Source organism: Diabrotica virgifera, chromosome 8 (assembly GCF_917563875.1).
Source record: "Diabrotica virgifera virgifera chromosome 8, PGI_DIABVI_V3a".
NCBI lineage: Eukaryota > Metazoa > Arthropoda > Insecta > Coleoptera > Chrysomelidae > Diabrotica > Diabrotica virgifera.
In genome coordinates, this window is record NC_065450.1 from 171400356 (window position 1) to 171424258 (window position 23903).

Consider the following 23903-nt stretch of genomic DNA (forward strand, 5'->3'; position numbering starts at 1 on the left):
TAGGCAGCTACTACTCACGATGAAGTTTGCGGTAAGAGCCGAAGGCGAGTGTCGTAATTCAGCAGAGTGAGTAATTGTCATTACATGAGAGTAGAATACTATACTTTTTCTACGACCTTTTTTTTATTTTAATTAGTTAAAAAATAATATTGTCAGCTAGGTACTCGAGATTAAAATTATAATATACAAAAATAAATGTTGCTTTATAAAATTAAAAAAACGGCAAATACTGTCTTATGTATTGTAAAAATACAACAAAAAATAGTAAATTCAAGTTCTATTCGTTTACGAAAATTTCAAGCACTTTGTACCTATTGTTAATGTAAGAAGTAAGAAATGGCTATTACTGGTGGACGTATGTTATAAGTTATAATGTACGTTTTTAAATTTAACTATATAATATAATAATATGACTATGTTATAATATATTTAAGACAATATAATTTTATAAAATAAACACAATAAGTGTAAGTTATAAATTCCAATAAACACAGCAAATGCGCTAATGTCACTCTCACTAAAAATGATAAAGGTCAAAATTCATACATATTAAACAAGGTGTAAATATAAAAGTATACTCAACCATTGTTACATTTTTTATAATTCTGTATAATTTTAATCTCGAGTAGTTGATAATCATGTTTTTACTAATTAAAAAAAGAATGTGTGTGTACTTTGTACGCACGTAAGAAGTTATACTTCTATTATATGATTATATGATTATAAACGAAATTAATATACTTTTTATTTATATTTTATTTAAATATTAAATTAATTTATACTTAATACTTCTCAAACATTTTTATTAAAACAGTGCCAAAAATTAAAATAATAAAAAAATAAAACACACACAAACACATTAAAAAAATGCCACAAATGATTTCTGAACATTAATTGTCGGAAAAATTTTTAACTAAATACGTATTTTCTGAAAATAAAATTATATAATAAATATACTTACAATCATAAAATATATAAAAAAAATAAAAAAATAAAAGTTTCTATTGGGATTCGAACTAACTTACCACGCGGCTGGTATTTGCGTTGTATTGGGATTCACTCGCATTAAAACTGCGCCACAGAGACAGCTTGTCATTATGTGCGAAGATCGTCTAACTAAACAGATTAACCTTTAGACATTTTTAACTTATGTAAATCAAATTATTTTGATTTTGAATTGAAATGATTTAGAATTGAAAAAATACAATAAAACATATGGTAAGAAGACAATGTATTAGGTGAATATTGATAGAAATTTTGATGGTAATCAAATTATGTAAAAAAAAGTATTACATACTACTTATGTATTTTGGTAGGTTCAAGGTAGGTATCGGAGCCCGTATAACGACTAATAAATTTCGCAATCACCTGCGTCGTGCAAAGTGGCTATGTTCAAATATCATAACAAAATTTGATCAACTATTTATAAAACACTTACCAGTGAAAGATTCTTTAGCTTTGAATAAGCGAGATCTGCGGCACTCATACTAGGCACAGTTTGATGAGCTTTCACATTGGCATGCAACAATAATCTCTTCTATGTAAATAAGTCCAAAAATATAATATGAAAACTATTTAAAAAGGCAACAAACGCAACAAGCATACATTATAACCAAACACAGTCCCACAGCTGTGCCACAGCTGCCATATTGGATAATTTTTGTCATGTCATTTGAACATCCAATCAGAACAAAGTTATAATGCGCATGCGCCCGGTCGCTAGGTTTTCCCATATAGAATTTCACCGTCATTACGCCCGTAAAGAAGTATAACTTCAATAAAAAAGGTCGTAGAAAAAGTATAGGATTATACTCGCACGTAATGGCTATTATTCACTCTGATGAACTACGACACTCGCCTTCGGCTCGTGCCGCAAACTTCATCATCGTGAGTAATAGCCATCATTACATGATGAAGCTCGTTGAATAATATACTATTATCTGCGGTTTATATACAACTAATATACTGAAAGTGGCATGCACTAGTTGAACATTACTTCAGCCCGTGAGTAATGACCCGTGAGTAATGAAGTAGTCCTCACGGGTAAAGTCTTGGGTGTTATTATCTATTCATATTTCCCATCTAAATAGTTATACATTATTATAAAAATGGCACAAGGAAATAGTCTCAGAACAACATTATTTTTTATGTTGTTCTTTTGTGTTAATATATTAATGTTTATATCCCAACAACGTTTAATTATTTATTTATTAATACCTAAATCACTAAATATTTTTCCACAGCAGTAGGTATATAAAATCAATGTCAATAGCCGTTAGCATATATGCATGTATAACCACTAAAAAAGCTAGCTTGTTTCAACACTCTGGTGTCCAAATCTGTTAGTATTTGTAAATGTACTGTTTTTCCAAACTCTAACTGATTTCAACACCCTAGTGCCCTAGTGTGAACACACGCTAGCATCTGTAAACATACTATTTTTCCAAAACCGAGGCAAAAAAGGAAAAAAAAAGAAGCAGAAACCTGATGAGAAACATCACAGACAACCCACTTAACGCGAAAGGGCATGGATCTGCTCATTAATCTAATATTATTTTTTATAATTAACTATTTGGATGGGAAATAAGCCACAATTATATTAAAAAATAATAATTTTATAACGTTTCGACGCCCAAATGGGGTGTCGTGGTCAAAATACAAAATACTACTTAATTAAAAGAAAATTGAAGTTGCTTAGTAAAAAATACTTTAAAATGTATAATATATGCCTGAATTGCCGATATAAATGAGTCAGATTAAATAAATTATTAGAAGAATTTTTTACTAAGCAACAAAATTTTTGTTTAATTTAGTAGTATTTTGTATTTTGACAACGACACCCGATTTGGGCGTCGAAACGTTACCAAAAATTATTTTTTTCAATTTAATTGTGGGTTATTTCCCATATAAATAGTTAATTATAAAAATGCGACAAGGAAATAGCTTCAGAACAACATTATTTTTTATGATGTTCTTTTGTGTTAATTTATTATTGCTTATATCCCAACAACGTTTAATTATTTATTAATACCTAAATAACTTAAACATTTTTCCACACCAGTAGGTATATAAATTCAATGTCAATAGCCGTTAGCCAATATCATACCAAAATTTCAATATGGATTCCAGTCAGGTAAATCTACCAAACATGCAATAACTGATTTCACTACTAAAGTTACTCAAACCATCAACGATGGTTCATTCGCCATAGCCACATTCCTGGATGTGCAGAAGGCTTTCGATCAGGTCTGGCATGACGGACTTGTTCGGAAACTTCTGGACATCGGGCTATCATTGCAATTTACCAAAATTGTACACTCATACCTCCACAACCGAACTGTCAGAGTGAAAATAAGTGATCAAAAGTCCACCCCCTTCACTCCACAAGCTGGAGTCCCCCAGGGTTCAGTCCTAGCACCGCTGTTGTACATCATCTACAACAGCGATATCACTAACCAAAATATCCCAGGCACTCGGCTGTTTCTCTATGCAGACGACACGGCTCTGCTCACAACAACCTCTCGATACAACCCAAGACTCCTCTTCAGAAGAGCCCAGGCTCTGTTGGACGGTGTCGGCGAATGGTGTTGTAAGTGGAGAGTCACGCTGAACGCGAACAAAACAACAACAATTGTGTTTCGCGCCGCTTCTGTGTCACATAGAATCATAATTAATGAAGACTACCAATATCCTCTGAGACTGTTGGGAGAAAGGCTTGTTGTTAGTCCGACTGCGAACTATTTAGGAGTTCTGTTCACCAGGACTCTTAACTGGAACGCAGATCTAAAGGCAACTTTAGATAGGGTAAGGAACAGGGCCAGATTTCTCAACTCTCTCTCTGGACGAATTGGCAAGACACACAAGAAGACTCTCATTCACACTTACAAGACCTTTATTCGACCCGTCATGGAGTACAAATCTTGCCTCTACTCTCTTTGCGCTAGATCAAAGCAAGAGTGGTTGTTGAGAGCTGAACGTAGAATCTTGCGTAGATGTAACTATGAGCACTGGCGATATCCCTCAAACGAAATCCATAACATCTCGAACATCCCCAAAATCACCGAGAGAATAAACTCTCTGAACAGGAACTTCACAATCAAAGTAATCAACGGCCCCCCCTCCGACACACAAGAATCTCTCAAATGTTCCTGTTCATCTTCCGGCCACGTACTCCACCGAAAGCCCAAACGCAAAAAGATTCATTTACCGTCCGCTCTAATGGAAACATGCATTGACGAACTCCCGGTGGAGTACGAAAACATCCTCGAGGCTACCCCGTTAGCCTACCGTACCCACCTTTAACATCTCCTCTTCCCTACCCCGAACAGGGAGAAGTTGGTTTTTTGCATAGGTTTTGTTAAGCAAGGGTGATAAATTAAGACATTTTTAACCAATTGCGTCTGATAGAAAATTTAATCATCTTTGTTTTATTCTTATAGGACTTTGTTCTAAAATAAGTCTAATAAAACAGTTTTTAAGATATAAGCAAAAAAAGTAGAAAAAAAAAACGAAATTTTTTAAAATTTTTAAATATTCTATTTTTTTTATTAATGTTCCGGGCATATTTGAGAAGGAGCATAAATCAATTATTATTAACGAAGGTATCAGCTAACTTTATCCGCAAAAATCTGAATGCCACCTCTCACATCCACCTAAACACAGATCCTTACTGCTCTAACTTGGAATTACACATAATAGACTGTATTTTACTAAACATCAGAATATATTTTTTATTCGTAAAATATAGGGAATTTTTTTATTTCAAAATATGAGGATATCTAGAATGACATTAAAGTCAAATAAAAAAAATAATGAGTGAAAAATTGAAAATACTTTTGAATTTATTCAAGAAAAACTTACGCTGGGGTCACAATTTTCCCCGCTTGTTTATCCGAAGGTTAAGTAAACATGAAACTAACGAAATCTAACGACAAAATGTTTAAAAATAACAACTCCTCTCATAATTTTTGAAACATTTTGGATAAATTTAATTGTTATTTAAATACTTTTAAGGTAATAATGTAAAATTTTCAAAAGGAAATATGTACAACAACGAAAGATACAGCGAATTAAAATTGAAAAATCATCTAAATTGATTTTTCGCATTTTTGCATAAAATTTGATTTTTGGACAAGTTCCACCAACTATAGATAAAAATAAACTTCATATTCGGATTGAGCGACCTCAAAAAAAAAAAGAATGTTCAAAATTTGCCATTCACTCATCATGGCCGCTTTTTCGATTTTTAAGCCTCAAATTATGGGTTTGCCGCTCGCCTATTACCCACATTAACATTAATACATTGAATTTATTTATTTGACATTTCAACTTGACGTTTAATATATGTTAAACGAAACAAAGACTAGAATCTCGGGACAGCAATTTAGGACCCTGATCAAAAGCGTTTAGCAGATGTCGCTTGTATGAAATTTTCATTTGCATATTTACGCACATTAGGTTTAATAAATTTTTAGCAGTGTCTCCATTGTAGAATTATTTTGCTATATTGCTAAAAGACACTAAATTGCTGTCCCGAGTTGCAAGTTGATTTGAGGCCGGTTTTCGCAAAGATGGTTCAAGAAATCATCGAAATGCATTTTTCAGATTTGGATTCAGGAGACAAAACTACATGGGGATCGACTGCTATATCGGCTCCAAGTGTTACAGGAGCGGCAACGCACGAACGAACAGACTTTGCGAATTTATAAAAGAAATAGTTATTTATGATATAAGTGTTAAAATTACACGTTTAAGGCACGCATGTGAAAGTTTGCAGAATGAGCGATAGCGAGTTCTGCAATTCACATGAGTGCCTTAAAAATGTACTTTTTAACACGCATAACATACAATATTTTTTCTACAAACGTAATTACAGGACAATATCTACAAAAACTTTTACTTGAACTTGACTGACATTCCATTTTTATATTTTTTTGACATTACAACAAAATTGCCTATACGGTCAATACCAACTGCAGTGCCTTAAAAATTTTAAAGCACTAGTGCTTTAAAGTAGCATTTTTAACGCTCGCATGAAGTGCTAAAAATTGCATTTTTAACACTGTTCTGATAGCTGGATTTGTTTTAATTTCGAGAGAAGTCCTATTTCCCCGAGCTAACAATAGAAACTGTATTTTTGTTAATCCTTTTTAACCAGAGTCACGCAAATATGCAAGTGTTCATATGCATATGCATTTGCATATTTTTGTATTTTGTATGTACTGGTATATTTAAAAATAAAGTGCATATACTAGGTTTTTAAAATGAATTTATTTGTTGATTCATGGTTCAAATACCTTCGTACCTAATATTTTCAAAATAATATTATTATTATCTTTTATCCCTTAACAATGTCTAAATAGGTACCTGAAAATAGAAAGTAAAAATTGACGAAAAATAAAATAATTCAACTTTCATACATAAAATCAATCTCTGATTTCTTTCTCTGATCCTTCAGCTACGGGATACAAGTTTATCTTTAATTGAAGCAGTTAAACTAATAAACAAATTTGAACATCTTGCAAAATTGTTGAGGGTCAAATTGGCAAAGACATTTTAAATAAAGGTAATTCAGTCAACGATAAAAATACTGATTTCATATTTCTATGTTGCAAATGTTTTAAGGGGTGTTTGATAAAAAAACATTTGTAAATAGATGCCTTAGAAGAACATTGCAAATATATTGGCCAAATCGGATAAGTAACAAGGAACTTTGGAGAAAAACTAATCAAGAGCCGATAGCCAAAACGATAAATAGACGCAAATGGAAGTTTATTGGGCACACATTAAGGAAAAATGAAGATGGAAAAGAAATATTACCAGAGAGCTAGAAGACAATGGGTTAACATGGAAAGAGGTGAAAGCCCTGGTCAGAAACAGAGATGAACGGAGGCGGACTGTAGAGGCCCTATGTTCCAAATGGAATCAAGAGGAGTAAAGTAAAATAAAGTAAAGTATTTATGTGCTAATAAATTGACAACTTAGTTTTTTGATGTTAGTTTTTTGATAGCAGTTGCCGCTACGGCATCCCTGCCATTTCGTTCGTTGTAATCCGTGACTGCACGCCGGGGTTTGTCCTAGTTGGGTCAGAGAGAGCAGCATATGTGCCTCCTGATGAGGGACTAATAAGTTTCGAAACCGGTAGAGGTGCTTGCTGCACTCTCTGATTGAACTGGAATAATGATGCGGCTGTAGTTTTGTGTTGCAACGAAATTGAAAATGGTTATTCATTTTTGATGTACATTTACTCCCATTGGAATACGAAGGAAACATTCTCGTTGGAACTTTACCGCGCTGAGCAGATGGGACGTGAATTATAAATTGTAAAATTCCCTCATCTTTCTTAGTCTCAGTATCAGTTATGGCTTGCAAATTGTAGAAGCCTCGGAAGTGTTACCAGAGAAAGTTCCCATGGTTTTCAGTCTGGTAGGATGTAGAATAACATTTTTGGATGTTGTTTTATGTGCTACTAGATTGAAAACTTAGTTTTTTGATAGCAGTTGCCGCTACGGCATCCCTGCCATTTCGTTCGTTGCAATCCGTGACTGCACGTCGGGGTTTGTCCTAGTTGGGTCAGAGAGAGAGAGCAGCATATGTGCCTCCTGATGAGAGACTAATAAGTTTCGAAACCGGTAGAGGTGCTTGCTGCAGTCTCTGATTGAACTGGAATAATGATGCGGCTGTAGTTTCGTGCTGCAACGAAATTTAAAATGGTTATTCATTTTTGATTTATATTTACTCCGATTGGAGTACGAAGCGAACCATTCTCGTTGGAATTTTACCGCGCTGAGCAGATGGGATGTGAATTATAAATTGTAAAATTCCCTCATCTTCCTTAGTCTCAGCATCCGTTATGGCTTGCAAATTGTAGAAGCTTCGGAGGTGTTACCAGAGAAGGTTCCCATTGTTTGCAGTCTGGTGGGATGTAAAATAACATTTTTGGATGTTGTTTTATGTGCTATTAGATTGAAAACTTAGTTTTTTTTTAAGTAAAGTAGTTTGATAAAACACTCAATGTGGAGGCTGAAGTTTTAAATAATTTTAAAAATAAGCTCATATAACTTCGGTGGATGTAGAACGAAGCTTTTCTATATGCAAACATATGTATACAGATAGGCAGCATACATTTTTTTGGAAAATTTTGAAAAATACATATGGTCACATATGGTTTTTTAAATAAATAACCATGTAAACAATATTTATCTAATTATAGCAATTGCTTAAAAGTTTTACTTTATTTTATAATATCAAGCTTACAACTAATATTTTATAAAACTATTGTATTCAAACGGTTTATGAAGTGCATATTTTGTTTAAATAAATGCTTACACATGCATATTTGACATAAATAATATGAATATTATGGTGTTTCAATTTATCAATCAAAAATAGAATAAAAATTTTAATTTTTTTAATATAACGCGGGCACATAAATTTGATACACCCTGTATATTGATTTGTAAATATTTATTAGAACTTAGCTTTCAACGCAAAATGGTTTCTCCTTAATGAATTTTTCCATGAAGAATATTAAAAACATTTTTGTAAATAAAAGTGAAGTGAAAGTTATTTAGGATTAGTATTTTAAACCGATTGTTTATTACGGGAAAGATAGAAGCCATAGGTAATTAGTTCTTAGAAAATTAAGGTAAAGAAAGTTTGGAATTTTAAATATGTTTGTTTAGTGAGAGAAATATTTAGATAATTTCCGAAAAGTCATTAGTTTTGAGTAGAAGTATTGTTTGAAAGAATGACTGGGTTTTCGAATGAAAAAAAGAATGGGGAGAGACAAATGTTTCTGATTGGCTTGGAAATTTGGAATGGGGAAGTTTTGTTTGAATGTTGAGACAGTTTGGAAAAGAAAAGATTATTGTGCTACCGGGATCCGAAAGGAGCAGTCAAAAGTTTTCGTGAGTAGTTCAGCAGCAAGTACTAGTGTTTTGTTTTGATAGTGGGAGTAGCCGAAACGTGGTACGAGAGACAAATCAAATCGAGAAGAAATACCTCTTTGATTCTGTACAGTCCAAGAGAGTAAGTTACAAGAAATATCAAAATAAAAATTATTTGTGGCACCAAGTAAAAAAGATACTTGGGTCTCAGGAGATTATTGTTGAGAGAAAGAGAGGAGAGAGTTTTGGAGTTTATTGAACGAGTACTGGCAAAAAGAGGCCTGGCTTGTGTTTTGGAGAAATAGTTGCTGGTATCCTGCTGGATTGTTTGCTGAGAACGGAGAGGGCTTTGATTGGTAGCCTAACATAATCAACAAGGAGGAGCTGTTTGGGTCAAGAGGAGACATCATTGTGTGTGAATCAAAAAGGTCAGTCAATAACCTATGTGATAGATTTTTTATAATCAGAAGTTAATTTTTTTACGTAACAGCATATGAATTTAAGATTCCAACATTTCAAAAATTTAATAGGAAGTATAAGTAATTTTGCGAATACCAAATTTGTTTGTTTAGCTGGGTTTATTAATGGTATCAAGAACAAAGCGATAAAAATTTGTTTGAATTAGATTAATTTATATGGTAAAAGTTTCTTTTGAACAGTTATGCCCACCGAATTTAATTGATAAATTTTCAGAACATTGCTTTTGATAATAAAGGTAATTGTATGTTTTTATTTATGATTTTTCTATTTATTTCCTTTTCCTATTTTATCCCGATAAGGATCAACTAAAAGATACTGAAACCACGAGAGAAGATAAGTATAACATAAAATAATTTAGACATTTTTTTTATATTATATAAAGGCACCTTGAGATTTTTAATTTTTATGTATGATTTGGGTTAATTAAATAATTGATCAAGTAAATAATAATTAATATAAAAGTAATAGAAAGCAGATCATAACAATATATTATTATATGCGCATATAACTTACTTCTCAGCCTGCATATTTGCCGGACTTTATTTTTAACAAACTTGCTTCAAACAGCGAAATATTACATGCTATGCTCTGAATGATATGGTGATATCTGTTTAGTAGTTCGATCTTTTTACAAAGAATGACATCCTATCTCCCCTGCTGTGTAAACAGTGTGTTTCTATTTCAGATTGTTTATTGCGAACTTCTTTCTGTTAAGACCACCAGGGAAAATTTAAGAAAAACAAAAAATACAATAACCTCTCGCCAAGACAAAACATAAAAGCATTTTCAGACTTCGATTCTGGAGAGCTTGTTGTATCCACTTCAACTTCAACGAGAATCTCTTTTTTGAGATCGCGAAGGACTGACAATTGGAAAACGGACACAAAAGTGGCTTTCGACATGAATAACGGAAAAATCTGAGTCGGCGGAAATGTTACTATTATATTTTTAATTACAATTTATACTGTTAAGGTATGGTTAAGGTAACGAAAATATTTTTTAAATAGGTTATCTTCTTTGACATTTAGACATTATTCTAGTCTGTTTTTAAACCAAGAGGAGTAATTTAAATTTCCGTCGCCGTAAAGCTTGATTGTAATTGGTCCAACCTCAGGCAAGCTTACCCCACTGTTATCAAACTTTGACACTAATGACATTTATAAAATTTTGACACTATTGGCATTTCATAGGTTAATTAAGTTATATCAGCGATTTTTTGTATTTTCTGCGTTATTCCTTTAACTTTTAGATTTTTAGTCTGTTTTTATATAAACTGCCCTTACTGCGGTTTGGTCGACACCGTGTCACATACGTTGTTGGAATGTGTAAGATGGAGAATAGTGATGTTTAAAAAGTAACTATTCGTTAAAAAGTACTCGTTACTAACGAATACCAAAAGTAACGATTACTACAGAGAGGAAGATCGTTACTTTTATTACTCTGATTACTTCGTCACTTCGTACCAATCGTATCAGAGCGAGTAACGACTATTGTATCTACTTTTATTACTTTGATTACTCTGATTACTTCGTTACTTCGTACCAATCGTATGAGAGCGAGTAACGACTATTGTATCTACTTTAATTACTCTGATTACTTCGTTACAAAATACAACAGTAACAAAAGTAACAAAAGTAATCATAGAAATAAAATCATTTTTATCCCTTAAAGAGATCGGTGAAGGTAGTTGTTATATTGGAATACCTATACAAAATACCTACCCACTGAGAAATACGATTCTTGATATCGTTACCGGTACTCAAATACAAAAGTAACAAAAGTAATCATAGTAATCAAAGTAACGAATACTGTAAATGATTACTTTATACAAAATACCTAAGTACCTTCTGAGAAATACGATTTTCGATATGATTACCGGTGTACTCAAATACAAAAGTAATAATAGTAATCAAAGTAACGAATACTGTAAATGATTACTTTATACAAAAGTAATGATTTTTAAAAATAATTTGCGATATGCGGACGATACAGTACTCCTAGCTTCTAGTCAAGAAGACTTACAAACACTACTTTATAGTGTCGTTGAGAGTTGTAGGGAGGCAGGTCTTGATCTGAACATACGAAAAAGCAAAATACTCGTAATAAGTAAACAGCAGCAAATAAAACCGTCTATATATATGTAAATAATGCCAAACTTGAGCAAGTTGATAAAATCGTTTACCTTGGACAGCAACTAAATTGTAACGCAGAAAGTCACAGCGATATTAGATCTAGTATAGAGCAGGCTAGAGCCGCTTTTAGAAGGATGTCCAAGGTGTTATGTAACAGAGACCTAAAATTGGCATTGAGGATCCGCCTACTTCACTGCTACGTGTTCTCGGTCTTACTTTATGGTGTCGAGTCCTGGACTGTGAATAAAATCGATCTAAACCGCCTTGAGGCTTTCGAAATGTGGTGCTATAGAAGAATTTTAAAAGTTTCCTGGGTGGAGAAGATTCGAAACTCCACAATACTAGAACGTCTCAGCAAGACTACTGAGATCATAAAAAGCATCAAGCAGAGAAAGCTGGAGTACTTCGGACATGTAATGAGAGGTCCCAAATATAGGTTGCTACAAAATATTATGCAAGGAAAAATAGCAGGCAAACGCAGTCCAGGACGAAGAAGAACCTCATGGTTGAAGAACTTGCGAGATTGGTATGGTATTGATACAAGCATGCTTTTTAGGGTGGCAGTGAATAAAAATTAAGATAGCTATGATGGTAACCAACATTCTGAAAGGAGGTGGTACATGAAGAAGAAGAATGATTTGTAGCGAATACTCGAAAGTAATTATAATCAACATCACTAATGGAGAGTGGATAGATTACAATTGGAGAGAACGAATAGTGTTCGTTTTGACTCTGTGAGTGATATGATTGCGAGGATGTGTGAGGATGAAGGTACGTGGGCAAGGACCCATGCGTTCGTGAGACAGACGCTAAAATCCAAGAAGACTGAATGAAGACAGCTACAGCCATAAAAAATTTGGTTGAGAGGACGGAGGGTCTTAGTGGGTAGGTCCTTGCCGCGGCGGGGATTGCGGCTCAGCGTACCACACGTGGTGGGCTGAGCAGCCATCTCGGCGGCGGCGAGGGAATCCCACATAACCAGGCATAAGACCGGTATCTTAAGATGATTTCCCACCCACCTCTTAAAATATGGAAAAAAACAGTCTGTTTTTATATAAAAAACAGCTGTTTTTAGAACTTTTTAGCGATGTATTAGTATAATATAGTATTTATGGATTACCGTAAAAGGTCGATATTATGATCAACCAAAAAAGACGATGTATTTGGTGATATTTCTAGTGACTTTCTTGGGTGTGAATCTGTCTTTTTAGTTTACTCCTCTCGGTTTAAAAACAAACCTTAGAAGATAATAAACTTGCGTGCATAGAAATCGGCCCCCTTAAAAATTTGGTCATTTTTGATGTCTCAAATTTCCTAAACCTGTTGTCCGATTTAAGGGACTTTTTAATATGTTATAGCCCCATTCCTTAAGAATAACGCTGTAATAATTTTGTTGCTAAACGGGTAAATTTTCATTGTATACCGGGTGTACTAATCAAACTGTGTTTTTTTTAAGTTCGCATCACTTTGTGGAATATTCTAGCATTTGTTAAACGCTGAAATTAAAACCCTCTGGTCTTCTTAACATTTTGTTTTTTTATTCATTCGCTTATGTTGAATAATAAAAAAGATAGCATGTTCTTCATCAGTACAGAGATTTTGTAAATAATTGCAACAAAATTTAAAGAGAAATTCTGCATGAAAAAATAATGACCGTTTGCTTTATAAACATATTTTTGCAAATGATTGGTTTCCGAGATTAGGGATGTTGTATTTTTTCTTACAAACTGGCGATTTATTTATTGTTCTAAAACCAGTTGAGATATGCAAATGAAATTTGGCAGGTTTGAAGAGATAGTTATTGCGGATTTTTTACATACTGTTTTATTTCTATTTGATATAAAAATTAAAATTTGATAATTATAAACAAAATTCACTTTAATATAAAATATTTTTAATTTTCTCAACCTCGGGCATATAAATTTAGAACAACCTGTATACAACAAATTGTTATATTTAATTTTAAGAAGTGATTAGAATAAGCGTACGAAACTCGGAACAATGTGCTTAGATAAACAAAGTGAATGACGCGTACCATTATCGTTCTTCTCGGAAGGTCGATCATTAGCCTATGCTAAATAAAACTCAGTGAAATAGATGATAGTTCATTATCGTTTTTCGCGGAAGGTTTCGATCATTAGCCTATGCTAAATAAGACTCATTTGAAAGAGAGAATAGGTCATTAAAATTTGTAAATAGTTAGAAAGTATTTTAGAATGGGAATTAAATATTTTCTTTTGAAATCCATTAAGCATATTTAGAAAGATTAAAAATTGGTTTTGAGGAATATTACGAATGAGAGTTGGTGGTGGAAGATTGATTTGTGAATCTGGAAGGGATATTTAGAAAGTAGGGGAATGGATGACAAAGTGAGAGCAGAATGTTTTGAGCTGTCGAGAAGTGAAGTCGAGTAGTAGACGGTAGTGTACGGAGAGTGAGAAAGCCGATGTAGTTCCGTGAGTGTGGAGTATCTATCGTGGAACGAGAAGTAGGCCAGGTCGAGAGTAAAAGAACCTCCTTGAGCCAAGAGTGTCCCGGTAGCTGATAGCAGTTTCGAGAAAGGTAGAACACAGCATCACGACAGACGCAGGAACGAGAGCTATACGAGCTAGTTTTTCAAAGGAGAACATTACTGGAAGCCAGGACGAGGTTTGATCGCAGCCAAGGATAGCAGGAAACGGGTCTTGTGTGAGGACATTTTCAGTTCACCAGGAAAAGGTCAGTCTCATTTGTTTGGACATGAATGTATGGGTTTTTCGTATTAAATTCCACATAAAAAATTGAATAACATAATCAATAATATCAGAAAAGCTTCATCAAACTTAAATAGAGTTGTTCCTAATAACTCCTAATAGTTAAATGTTAATAAAAACTTTCAATTGAAAACCAAAAGGAAATAAGATTCCCATTTGTAAATGTTATGTTTAAGAATAATAAGAAATAGCAAATATTAAGCATTGATTGCCTTTTAAATAAAATAAAAAATATTTTGATTATAATTGTAACCCATATGTGTATTTTTTTTACTCTTTTCTTTTCTATCCCGATTAGGAACCATTAAGAAATATTTAGAAGCCACGAAAGTAAGTAATTAATTTATAATTCGCCCTGAGATTGAAAACATATTGATATGTGATCTGGTTAATTAATTAGATTAGTATTAATACATTGATTAAATTAAGTGACATATAAGAATATTATCTCATATCAATAATCAAGATCACATCAATACATACTCACCATTGGCGTGCATACGGGTAATATGATCGGTCATTTTGCCCGTATGCGCGCCAATGTGAATATTAAATTTTTAAATGTATATCAAAAAATTTACAATAATCATATCTTAAAACCCACCAAATTTCATGTGCATATCTCAATCAGTTTTTTTTTTATTTAAAATTAATGTGCTCGGCTACTAAGGCCACTTGCACAAGAACGGTTACAACAATATTACAATAAATAATATGTTACACAATGCAAAAAATATGGTACAATGAAAATTATATTTTATAATACAACTGAATGTCTTTTAGAAATTTTATGGCGCACTTGATTTGATCCGCATTATTTAGTATGTCTCGTATATTGTCTTTGAGGTGAAAAAATAGTCTTCTGGCAGAATATTGGAGGCATTCGGTGAGAATATGATTCACTGTCAGTTGTAATTGACAGCTTTCACAATTAGGTCGGTTGCTGGATGACATTAGGTAACCATGTGTTAATTTTGTTTGCCCGATACGGAGTCGTCTTGCCACGACAAGATCTCTTCTAGACAAACTTGTAGGTCCAAAAATAGGAGGACTATCGATTAGCGGTTGAATTTGATGTAAAGCTGAGCAGTTGGTGTCCCAGTGTTGTTGCCATCGGACTCTTGTTCTTCTTTTAATGTAAGCTTTTAAATCCTTGCTAATTTGGATGTTATCGGCGATAACAGATGATGTTGAGGCAATCTTGGCATGGTGGTCTGCAAGCTCATTACCTTCTATCCCAATATGAGATGGTAGCCAGATCAGAGTAACTGTTATATTTTGGGAAAGGATACGTTGGTAATGGTCATGGATCTTTTGGACGATAGGATGATCAGTGAATATGTTTTGGATAGACTGGATTGAGGCTAGAGACTCTGTGCATATAGCAACTTGCTTATTTGATAGAGAAATGTTTTTGATAGCTTGAAGTATGCTGAATAATTCGCCAGTATGAACGCTACAAAAAGGGGGGATAAGGGATGCCGTCATAAGATTATGTGACGTTGTAACAGAACAGCCTACCCCTGTATCATTTTTTGAAGCGTCAGTATACAGAACTAAGTCGTATTTCTTTGTAGAGATTATTTCTTTAAAACTGTTCCTAATGAGTTCCCTCGGAGTTGTAAATTTATCGTATCTTGAGAGTGATGTGTTAATATGAGGAATGACTATAGACCAAGGAGGATAAGGGGTTGGGAGAAGTGGAATTATTTGTGATAAAGAAATGTCATCAAGTAACTGCGCCAAAATTAGTGGGACGGGTTTTATCGAAGGTAATTTAGAGTGGTCATGCAGTTTATTCGCGGATGATACAAAAAGAGGATATACTGGGTTAGAGGGATTAGAAGAAACAGATACTGCGTAGGATAGCAGCAGCTGCTCCCGTCTAATCCAAAGAGGGGGTTCATTTGCTTCACAATATAAGTTCTCTACGGGACTAGATCGGAAAGCTCCTATACAAATGCGGAGAGCTGTGTTATGTATTGAATTTAGGAGGTTAAGATATGTTTTAGGAGCAGAGATGTATATGTAAGAACCATAATCCAGTTTGGAACGAATAACAGATCTATATATCTTCAGAAGAGAATTTTCATCTGCACCTCATTGATAGTGTGAAAGAGTTTTGATAATATTTAGTCTTTTGTGAGCTTCACCTTTTATTTCTAATATATGTTGCTTCCAGGTAAGTCGTGAGTCAAACGTTAAACCGAGTATTTTACATTCTCTGACAGAGGGAAGATAAGCTTTGTCAATCGTAATACTAGGAGATGGTGATGGTGGTCGTCTACTAAATTTTATTATTTTTGATTTTGTATATGATAATGATAAGCCTATGGAGCTTGTTTTCTTAATGAGGGTATCTACTGCGGATTGAATGAGCTTAGAAGTTGTAGAGATAGATCGTCCGTGGCAGTAAATTATTAGATCGTCTGCATATAAGACATGTCTAATGGGGGAAAGTATATTAGAGCATAAATCACTTATTGCTAGATTAAACAGAGTTGGGCTTAATACTGATCCTTGTGGTACCCCATCGGTTTGAGTGTGAACTGATGAAAAAATACCATTGACAGACACTCTAAACGATCGAAGTGATAAGAAATTTTGTATAAAATTGAATATGTTACCCTTAATATTATAAAGGGTTAGTTTGTTCAGTATAGATTGCCTGCTAATAGTATCAAAGGCGCCTTCGATATCAAATATAGCAGCGACGACTTCCTGACTTTTGTTGAAAGCATCAGAAATATGACTTTGGAGAAGTATTAGATTATCTTGAGTCGAGCGATTTCGTCGGAAACCTGACTGTTCTTTGGGAATTATGTTATATTTGTTGAAGAACCAGATGAGTCTTTTGTTAATCATTTTTTCTAAGATTTTGCACATGGTGCAAGTGAGTGATATTGGTCTATAAGCACTGGGTGACGAGCGAGCTATGTTAGGTTTTTTAATGGGTATTATAATTGAGGTTCGCCACTGGTTGGGAAATTTGTTGGATGACCAGATTAAATTAAACATTTCAAGAAGTTTAAGGAGACCTAAGTTGGATAGTTTTTTTATAAAGATATAGGGAATATCGTCGGGGCCAGAAGCAGTGTTTTTGAAAGTGTTAATGACCGAGGTAAGTTCTGCGTAAGAGAACGCCGAATTCAGATAAGTAATATCCTTAACTGTTTCGGAAGAGCATGGAGGAAGGGTGTTGACTAATGGCTCAAGTAAAGAAGAATTTATTTTGCTTTTAAATTTTGTATCGAAGTGTTTTGCTAGGGTTTCGCCAATTTCTTGATTATCACTGATAGTAATATTATTTGAGATAAGACTAGAGATTTTAGTGTTTGTATTGATGCCTTGGATTTGGCGTATTTTTTTCCAGAGATCAGTAGGATTGGTATTCTCGTTAATAGAAGATACATAGTTTTTCCAAGAAGATTTTTTACTTTGTTTTATAATGAACCGTGACTTGGCTCTAGCTTTTTTTAATGTTGTGAGATTTTCGGGGTTTTTATTTTTTCGATAATTTTTTAGTGCCACTTAATGTTGTTCTACAGAGCTTTGGCATGAGGTATTCCACCAAGGAACTCTTTTTTGTTTATGTGACATAGTACTTTTGCCAACGTGCAAATTGGCAGCTGAAAGTATGATGTCTGTGATTAATGATATGTTATTATCAATATTATCTGATAGTATGAGAGAAGGAAATGCGATATCTGTTTGGGATGTATAACTTGTCCAGTCAGCATTTTTAAGTCGCCAGTAGCTTCTGGGCAGAGTTTGTTCAGTATTGGGAATATTAGATGATATAAAGATAGGATAATGATTGCTATCATAAAGGTCATCAGAGACTTTCCAAGTTAGTAAAGGTGCAGATTTGGGATCACTAAAGCTAAGATCTATCGAAGAAAACGTCCCAGAGGAAAAATTTAAATGTGTATTAGAACCTGTATTTAATATGCAAGAGCCTGTACAGTTAATTACATTCTCGATAGTTTTGCCTTTATTTGACGTATGATTGGATCCCCACATAGAATTATGAGCATTAAAATCGCCTACTAGAATGTACGGTGTAGGAAGCTGATAAATAAGGTCTAGAAGTTCAATTTCCTTTAGTGAGTGGTTGGGTGGAATATATACACTACAAATAGTGAGCTTATTTGGACACCATACGGTTATGGCGATAGCCTCAAGTTCGGTGGTGAGAGAGAGGTGAGATGAAAATAGTTCACTGGAAACAAAAATTGAGGTTCCACCACTGGCTCTATGGCAGTCAGTTCGAACATAGTGATAGTCTTCAAAATTTTTTAGTTTAGGAAGTTTGGATAATTTGGAATTAGTTTCTTGTAAACATATGATTTCAGGTTGTTCTTCGGCAACTAATTGCTGGATTCTTTCCAAGCGAGGAAAAAATCCATCGCAATTCCATTGAATTATTTTGAAAGCGAGTTTTAGTTAGCTTGAGAGGTAGAATACTGTGAAGATGGAAGAGCTTGTTCAGAAATAGGAAAGGTGGTTTCATCTTCAGTTTGGTAGTCAGACGAGGCACTCATATTGTCATTGTCATCAGGATTAAGTTGTCGTTTAATTTTTTTTTGTAGTCTAGTAATGCGGTTTTTAAAAGACCTCTCAGTTGATTTTGAATGGAGAAGTGATAAATCGTTTAGTAATCCTTCAATGTTAGAAGTGAAATTAAGAGCTTCTTTAAGTGGATCTGGGATGCCATATGTAATTTCTAGGAAAGCTGTAAACTGAGTTTCGGTAAGAGTTAGTTCCGATGAATTATTTTTGTAGATGCCTTGAACTGCATTAAGTGAACTGACTGTTAGTTTGTGTTCTTCTGTTATTGTTGTTTTGGATTTTTTCTTTTTGCGTTTACAGGGAGTATTAGTTTTGACAAGCAAGGGTGGAGGCATTTGGTTGTTAGTTAGATCCGGTGTAGCGACCGGAGAAATTTGAAGTGGGGTGCTTGCATTGCTGTCAGTAGATATGGGTCTTTTATGGCCGTGTGTTAGGAGGGGTGGTGACTCTGTAATGTCAGTTTGTGTTGAAGTACTTGGAATTTCGGAAGAAGTTGCATTTAGTAAATTAGTTTCAATATGACTGCTTTCCGTTGGAGATAATATATCGGTGGGAAGAGATACGGGGGTAGCGGGTGTAGAAAGTTCGGTATGAGTTACTGTGATTGGAGCATTTGTACAAGCGTCAGCAGTATGGCCAGCTTGTTTGCATAAGAAGCATTCTAATTTGTCAGTAGACACAAATATTCTATTTGGCGTGTTGTCGTAAGTTATTAAGATAGAGGTTTGAATTGAAAAGTTTTCGTTATCAGGAATAACATAAGAGACTCTTCGGAAGCTCATTATGTGGGCATAATCATCACTAAGTGAGCCACATTTCATGAATGATACAGGAGAAGCTATTTGTAATCCGATATCTTTAAGTGCTTTTTCTATTATAAGGTGCGGTATTGTGGGCGATACATTTGATATGAGGATACGTTTAGCTGGAGTAATAAGTCGTCTGATAGGGACAACTATTGAGTTTATGGTAATACTTTGGTGGGTACTCAGAAGTTCGTCGACTACTGCAACGGAGGTTAAATAAATACAAATACGATTATTAGAAATTCGAGATGCAAAGGTAATATTCTTGGGGGTAACAATGTCACCTATAGCTTTTATATACTCAAACAGAACGACATTTGGAAGTGCATGTAAGACAAGGGCTTGATTTTTATGAGGAAACGATGGAGGTGCAGGTTTAGTTAAGGTTGCGGCGACATAAGACATATTCATTGTTACGTTAGTTTGTAAATTTAATTGAGAGTTATTTGAGGTCATTTTTGTGAGTGGTCCTGGATGCCAAAACCACTACACGTAAATTTTATTAATGCAACAGACGTCCTAGTAGGACTCTGTGGATAAAGTGATAAAAAAAATAACAGTTACCTGGTATGATGTTACGCCACTGGATAATCAAATTGTTCAATTAATGTAGTTTACGATGCACAGTTTTTTAAAAAACAACACTGAATTGTTCGTAAATATCACATATTTCTTTGTGTTTACATGGTAATTAGTACAAACTAGTAATAAGAAAAAAAAACTCGTAGATATCAGAAGTATCTACCTACAGCAAACGATAAAGCGACAACGTGTGTACTCGTTGACTTTCTAATTAGGAATCTCAATCAGTTTTAAAACAATAAATAAATAGTCAATTTGTAAGAAAACTTTCAACACCATCTATCTCGGAACGAAGCATTTGCGGACATACGATAATAAAGCAAACTGTCATTAAATTTGTAAGCAGAATACCCAATAAAGTTTGCCATACTTATTTAAAAACACCCTGTATTGATGAAAAACATGGCTAAAATACCTAACTTTTTTATGGTCCAACATATGCGAATAAATCAAAAAAACAAAATGTTGAACAAACATGATGCTATAGTTAGGTTTTTGATTTATACACCTGGTATACAATTTAAATTTCCCTGCTTAGCAACAATATTATTACAGAGGTGTTGCGAAAGAATCGCGTCGCTCAAATGGAATTGGGAAGAACACGTCGCCAGATTGTCAGACAATCGATAGACAAAACGTATTCTCGAGAGGAGGCCACGAGAAGAAGCACTACGGAGCAGAGGACGACCACCAACGAGATGGGCTGACGATCTGAATCGTCCAGGGTAATAAGGTTTTTTCCTTGACACTTGAACAGCCAGGGTACTGAAGCGTTTTTTCGACAAGTAATACCTATAAGAGCAAATTGTAACTATTTCCTGCGTAGGATCTGGCGGCCATTTTTATTTATAAACAATTAAGTGTCAAAAAATTACATTTTTCACTTTTTTTTTTTTTCAAATCAATGGAAACAGGGAAACTTATGGTTTTTTTAGTACAAATATCTTCGAGATTATGGAAAAAGCTTTAATATGACATATTACAAAGTTTGATATATTCATTTATTGTTAATATATTTGCGGAAAAACGTCGGAATTGCAAAGACAATTATTTTCGCAATAACTGTTGTAAAAATTAGTGTACAGCTTTGAAATTTTTGTCAAATAAGGGTCCTTTGGTGCTTAATATGTGATAAAAATTGTAAAGCGATTCATTCAATTGTTTATGTTTTATTCAAATTGTTTATGCCAGAGAGCATTTTTTTTTGCAATAACATAAGTCAGAAAAAATGACGTTAGAACGATTTCACAGGTGTCAAATTAAAGAGCATGAGCTATGTTTTCAACTTGGTTTAAAAAAGTGAATAAAAAATGCATTTATTACTAATAAATAATTATGCAAAAGTATCGTAAATCTTTCCCTATAAACTTTTTATTTTGTTATATAAGAAATTATAATATATATTTATTACAATTTTTTATCAATTATAATATAAATAACATTACTTGGTAGTTGTCCACTTAAAACACGGTAAAAAAGTTAATTTTTTTGGAAAAAGTTATTCAAAAAGTTTATAAAGAAAAATTGACGATACTTTTGCATAATTATTTATTACTAATAAATGCACTTTTATTTACCTTTTTAAACCATGTTGAAAACGTAGCTCATGCTATTTCATTTGACACCTGTGGAATGGTTCTAACGTGATTTTTTCCTGACTTATGTCATTGCAAAAAAAATGCTCTCTGGGATAAACAATTTGAATAAAATTTAAACAATTTAATTAATCGCTTTGAAGTTTTTATCACATATTAAACACCAAAGAACCCTCATTTGTTTACAACAGTTACTGCAAAAATATATTTTTTTGCAATTCCGACCTTTTTTCGAAATTATATTAACAATAAACGAGTATACCAAACTTTGTAATACGTCCTTTTAAAGCTTTTTCCATAATCTCGAAGATATTTGTACTAAAAAAATCATAGGTTTGCACTGTTTTCCATTGATTTGAAGAAAAAAGGGGAAAATGCCATTTTTTGACAGTTAATTGTTTATAAATAAAAATGGCCGCTAGATCCTACGCAGGAAATATTTACAATTTGTTCCTATAGGTATTACCTGTCGAAAACACGCTTCAGTACCCTGGCTGCTGAAGTGTCACAAACAGGGTATATTTTTGTCTTATTACCCTGGCCTAGAAGCGTATTGACGGCAACTGCATGCAAGCCGCACAAAACAGAAAAAGATGAAAAGAGCTGAGGGAGACCTATGTCCAGCAGTGGACGAGTACGGGTTGATGATGATGTTGCTAGGTAATAAGGCTTTACTTTTTAAAAAATTAAAACTTATTAAAAAAATCACTTAAATCGGACAATAGGTTTAGGAAATTCGAGACATCAAAAATGATCAAATTTTTAAGTGGACCGATTGCTTTGCACGCAAGTTTAATATCCGGAGCTAAAATACACATATAGTTTCAAAAGTTATGCATCACCTAAAATTATGGTCATTTTCATAGTTAATTTTTTCGTGAACAGTTAACAAAACTTTAAAAACGGCCAAAAACTTTATTTGTCGACCAAGTGAGCGGTATGGTAAGCACAACGCAAAATATAAGGGCAAGATTGTTTAATGAGGCTGGGTGATATTTTGTGGTGGAATTTCTTTGAGAGTAAGTACGGATTTGGTGTCTACGTGGAGGCTCTTTAAATAGCAAGAGGTTTAACGAAATAAAACTGCAAAATTGTAAAATAATGGTCAATATATTGTACTATATTTTTAACAAACTAAATTTGTCATGTTATAAATACATATACAAATGAGGATATTATTTTAACAAACTAAACACTGTAATAATTGTTTAAAATGATAAGATCATTCATGAATCTAAAATGGTTCTTAACATGGGACCATAAGCTTCGGGAATGACTCGCTGACTAAGCAAGTCTTCAATATCACGCTTTTTCTTTTCGTCAATATCATTTTTTTTTCTTGTAGGCATGCGTCAGTAATCATTTAACAGATTTTTTGTTGCATTATCGCTGTTTGAAGAAAACATTTTTTATTTCATCTATGTCTTCGTACGAAGTAGCTATTAAGTAGTAGTCCGGCCTTTTGAACCATGCAATCTTGATTTCAGTAAGCTTATGCTTCTGGCCAGCTTTATCAACATCAAAGTTGGCACCCATTTGTTTTTGAAGTTCCTTTTCTACTTTGTATTGCCAGGAATTGTCGCGAACTAGGCGCAGCATCAAGGCCAGGGCGGCTCTCGAATTGGTATTCATTGTGTTAAAGGAAGAGGAAGGAAAATATTAATAATCATGTTTATTGAATGCATTTATACATACTGCAGCCCATGTATTAGGGAATTTAATAATGGAATGTGTCAGAATAAATTTCGGACTCAGAGCAATGAAGGACCAACTCCATATTAATAAGCTATATATAGCTATTAAAAACTCAGCTTCAAAATTAAAAAAAAGATGCTACAAATTTGCTTTAAATCTCTTAAATAAGCCTTTTAAATGACCAATAATCATAAGTAATGGCGTCTTATACCAGCATAGGTCAATTATAGTTATCCTACAATAACGCCTTAGCACATAATGTAACAGTATTGCAAATGATCTACCATCGGAAATCTATTTCTAATCAAGCTCGCATTACAGCCATAACACAGGTTAGGGCAGTCAGCAACGTTAAGTGTATCACAAAAACCCAGAATTCCAATATGCATTACTGCCATAT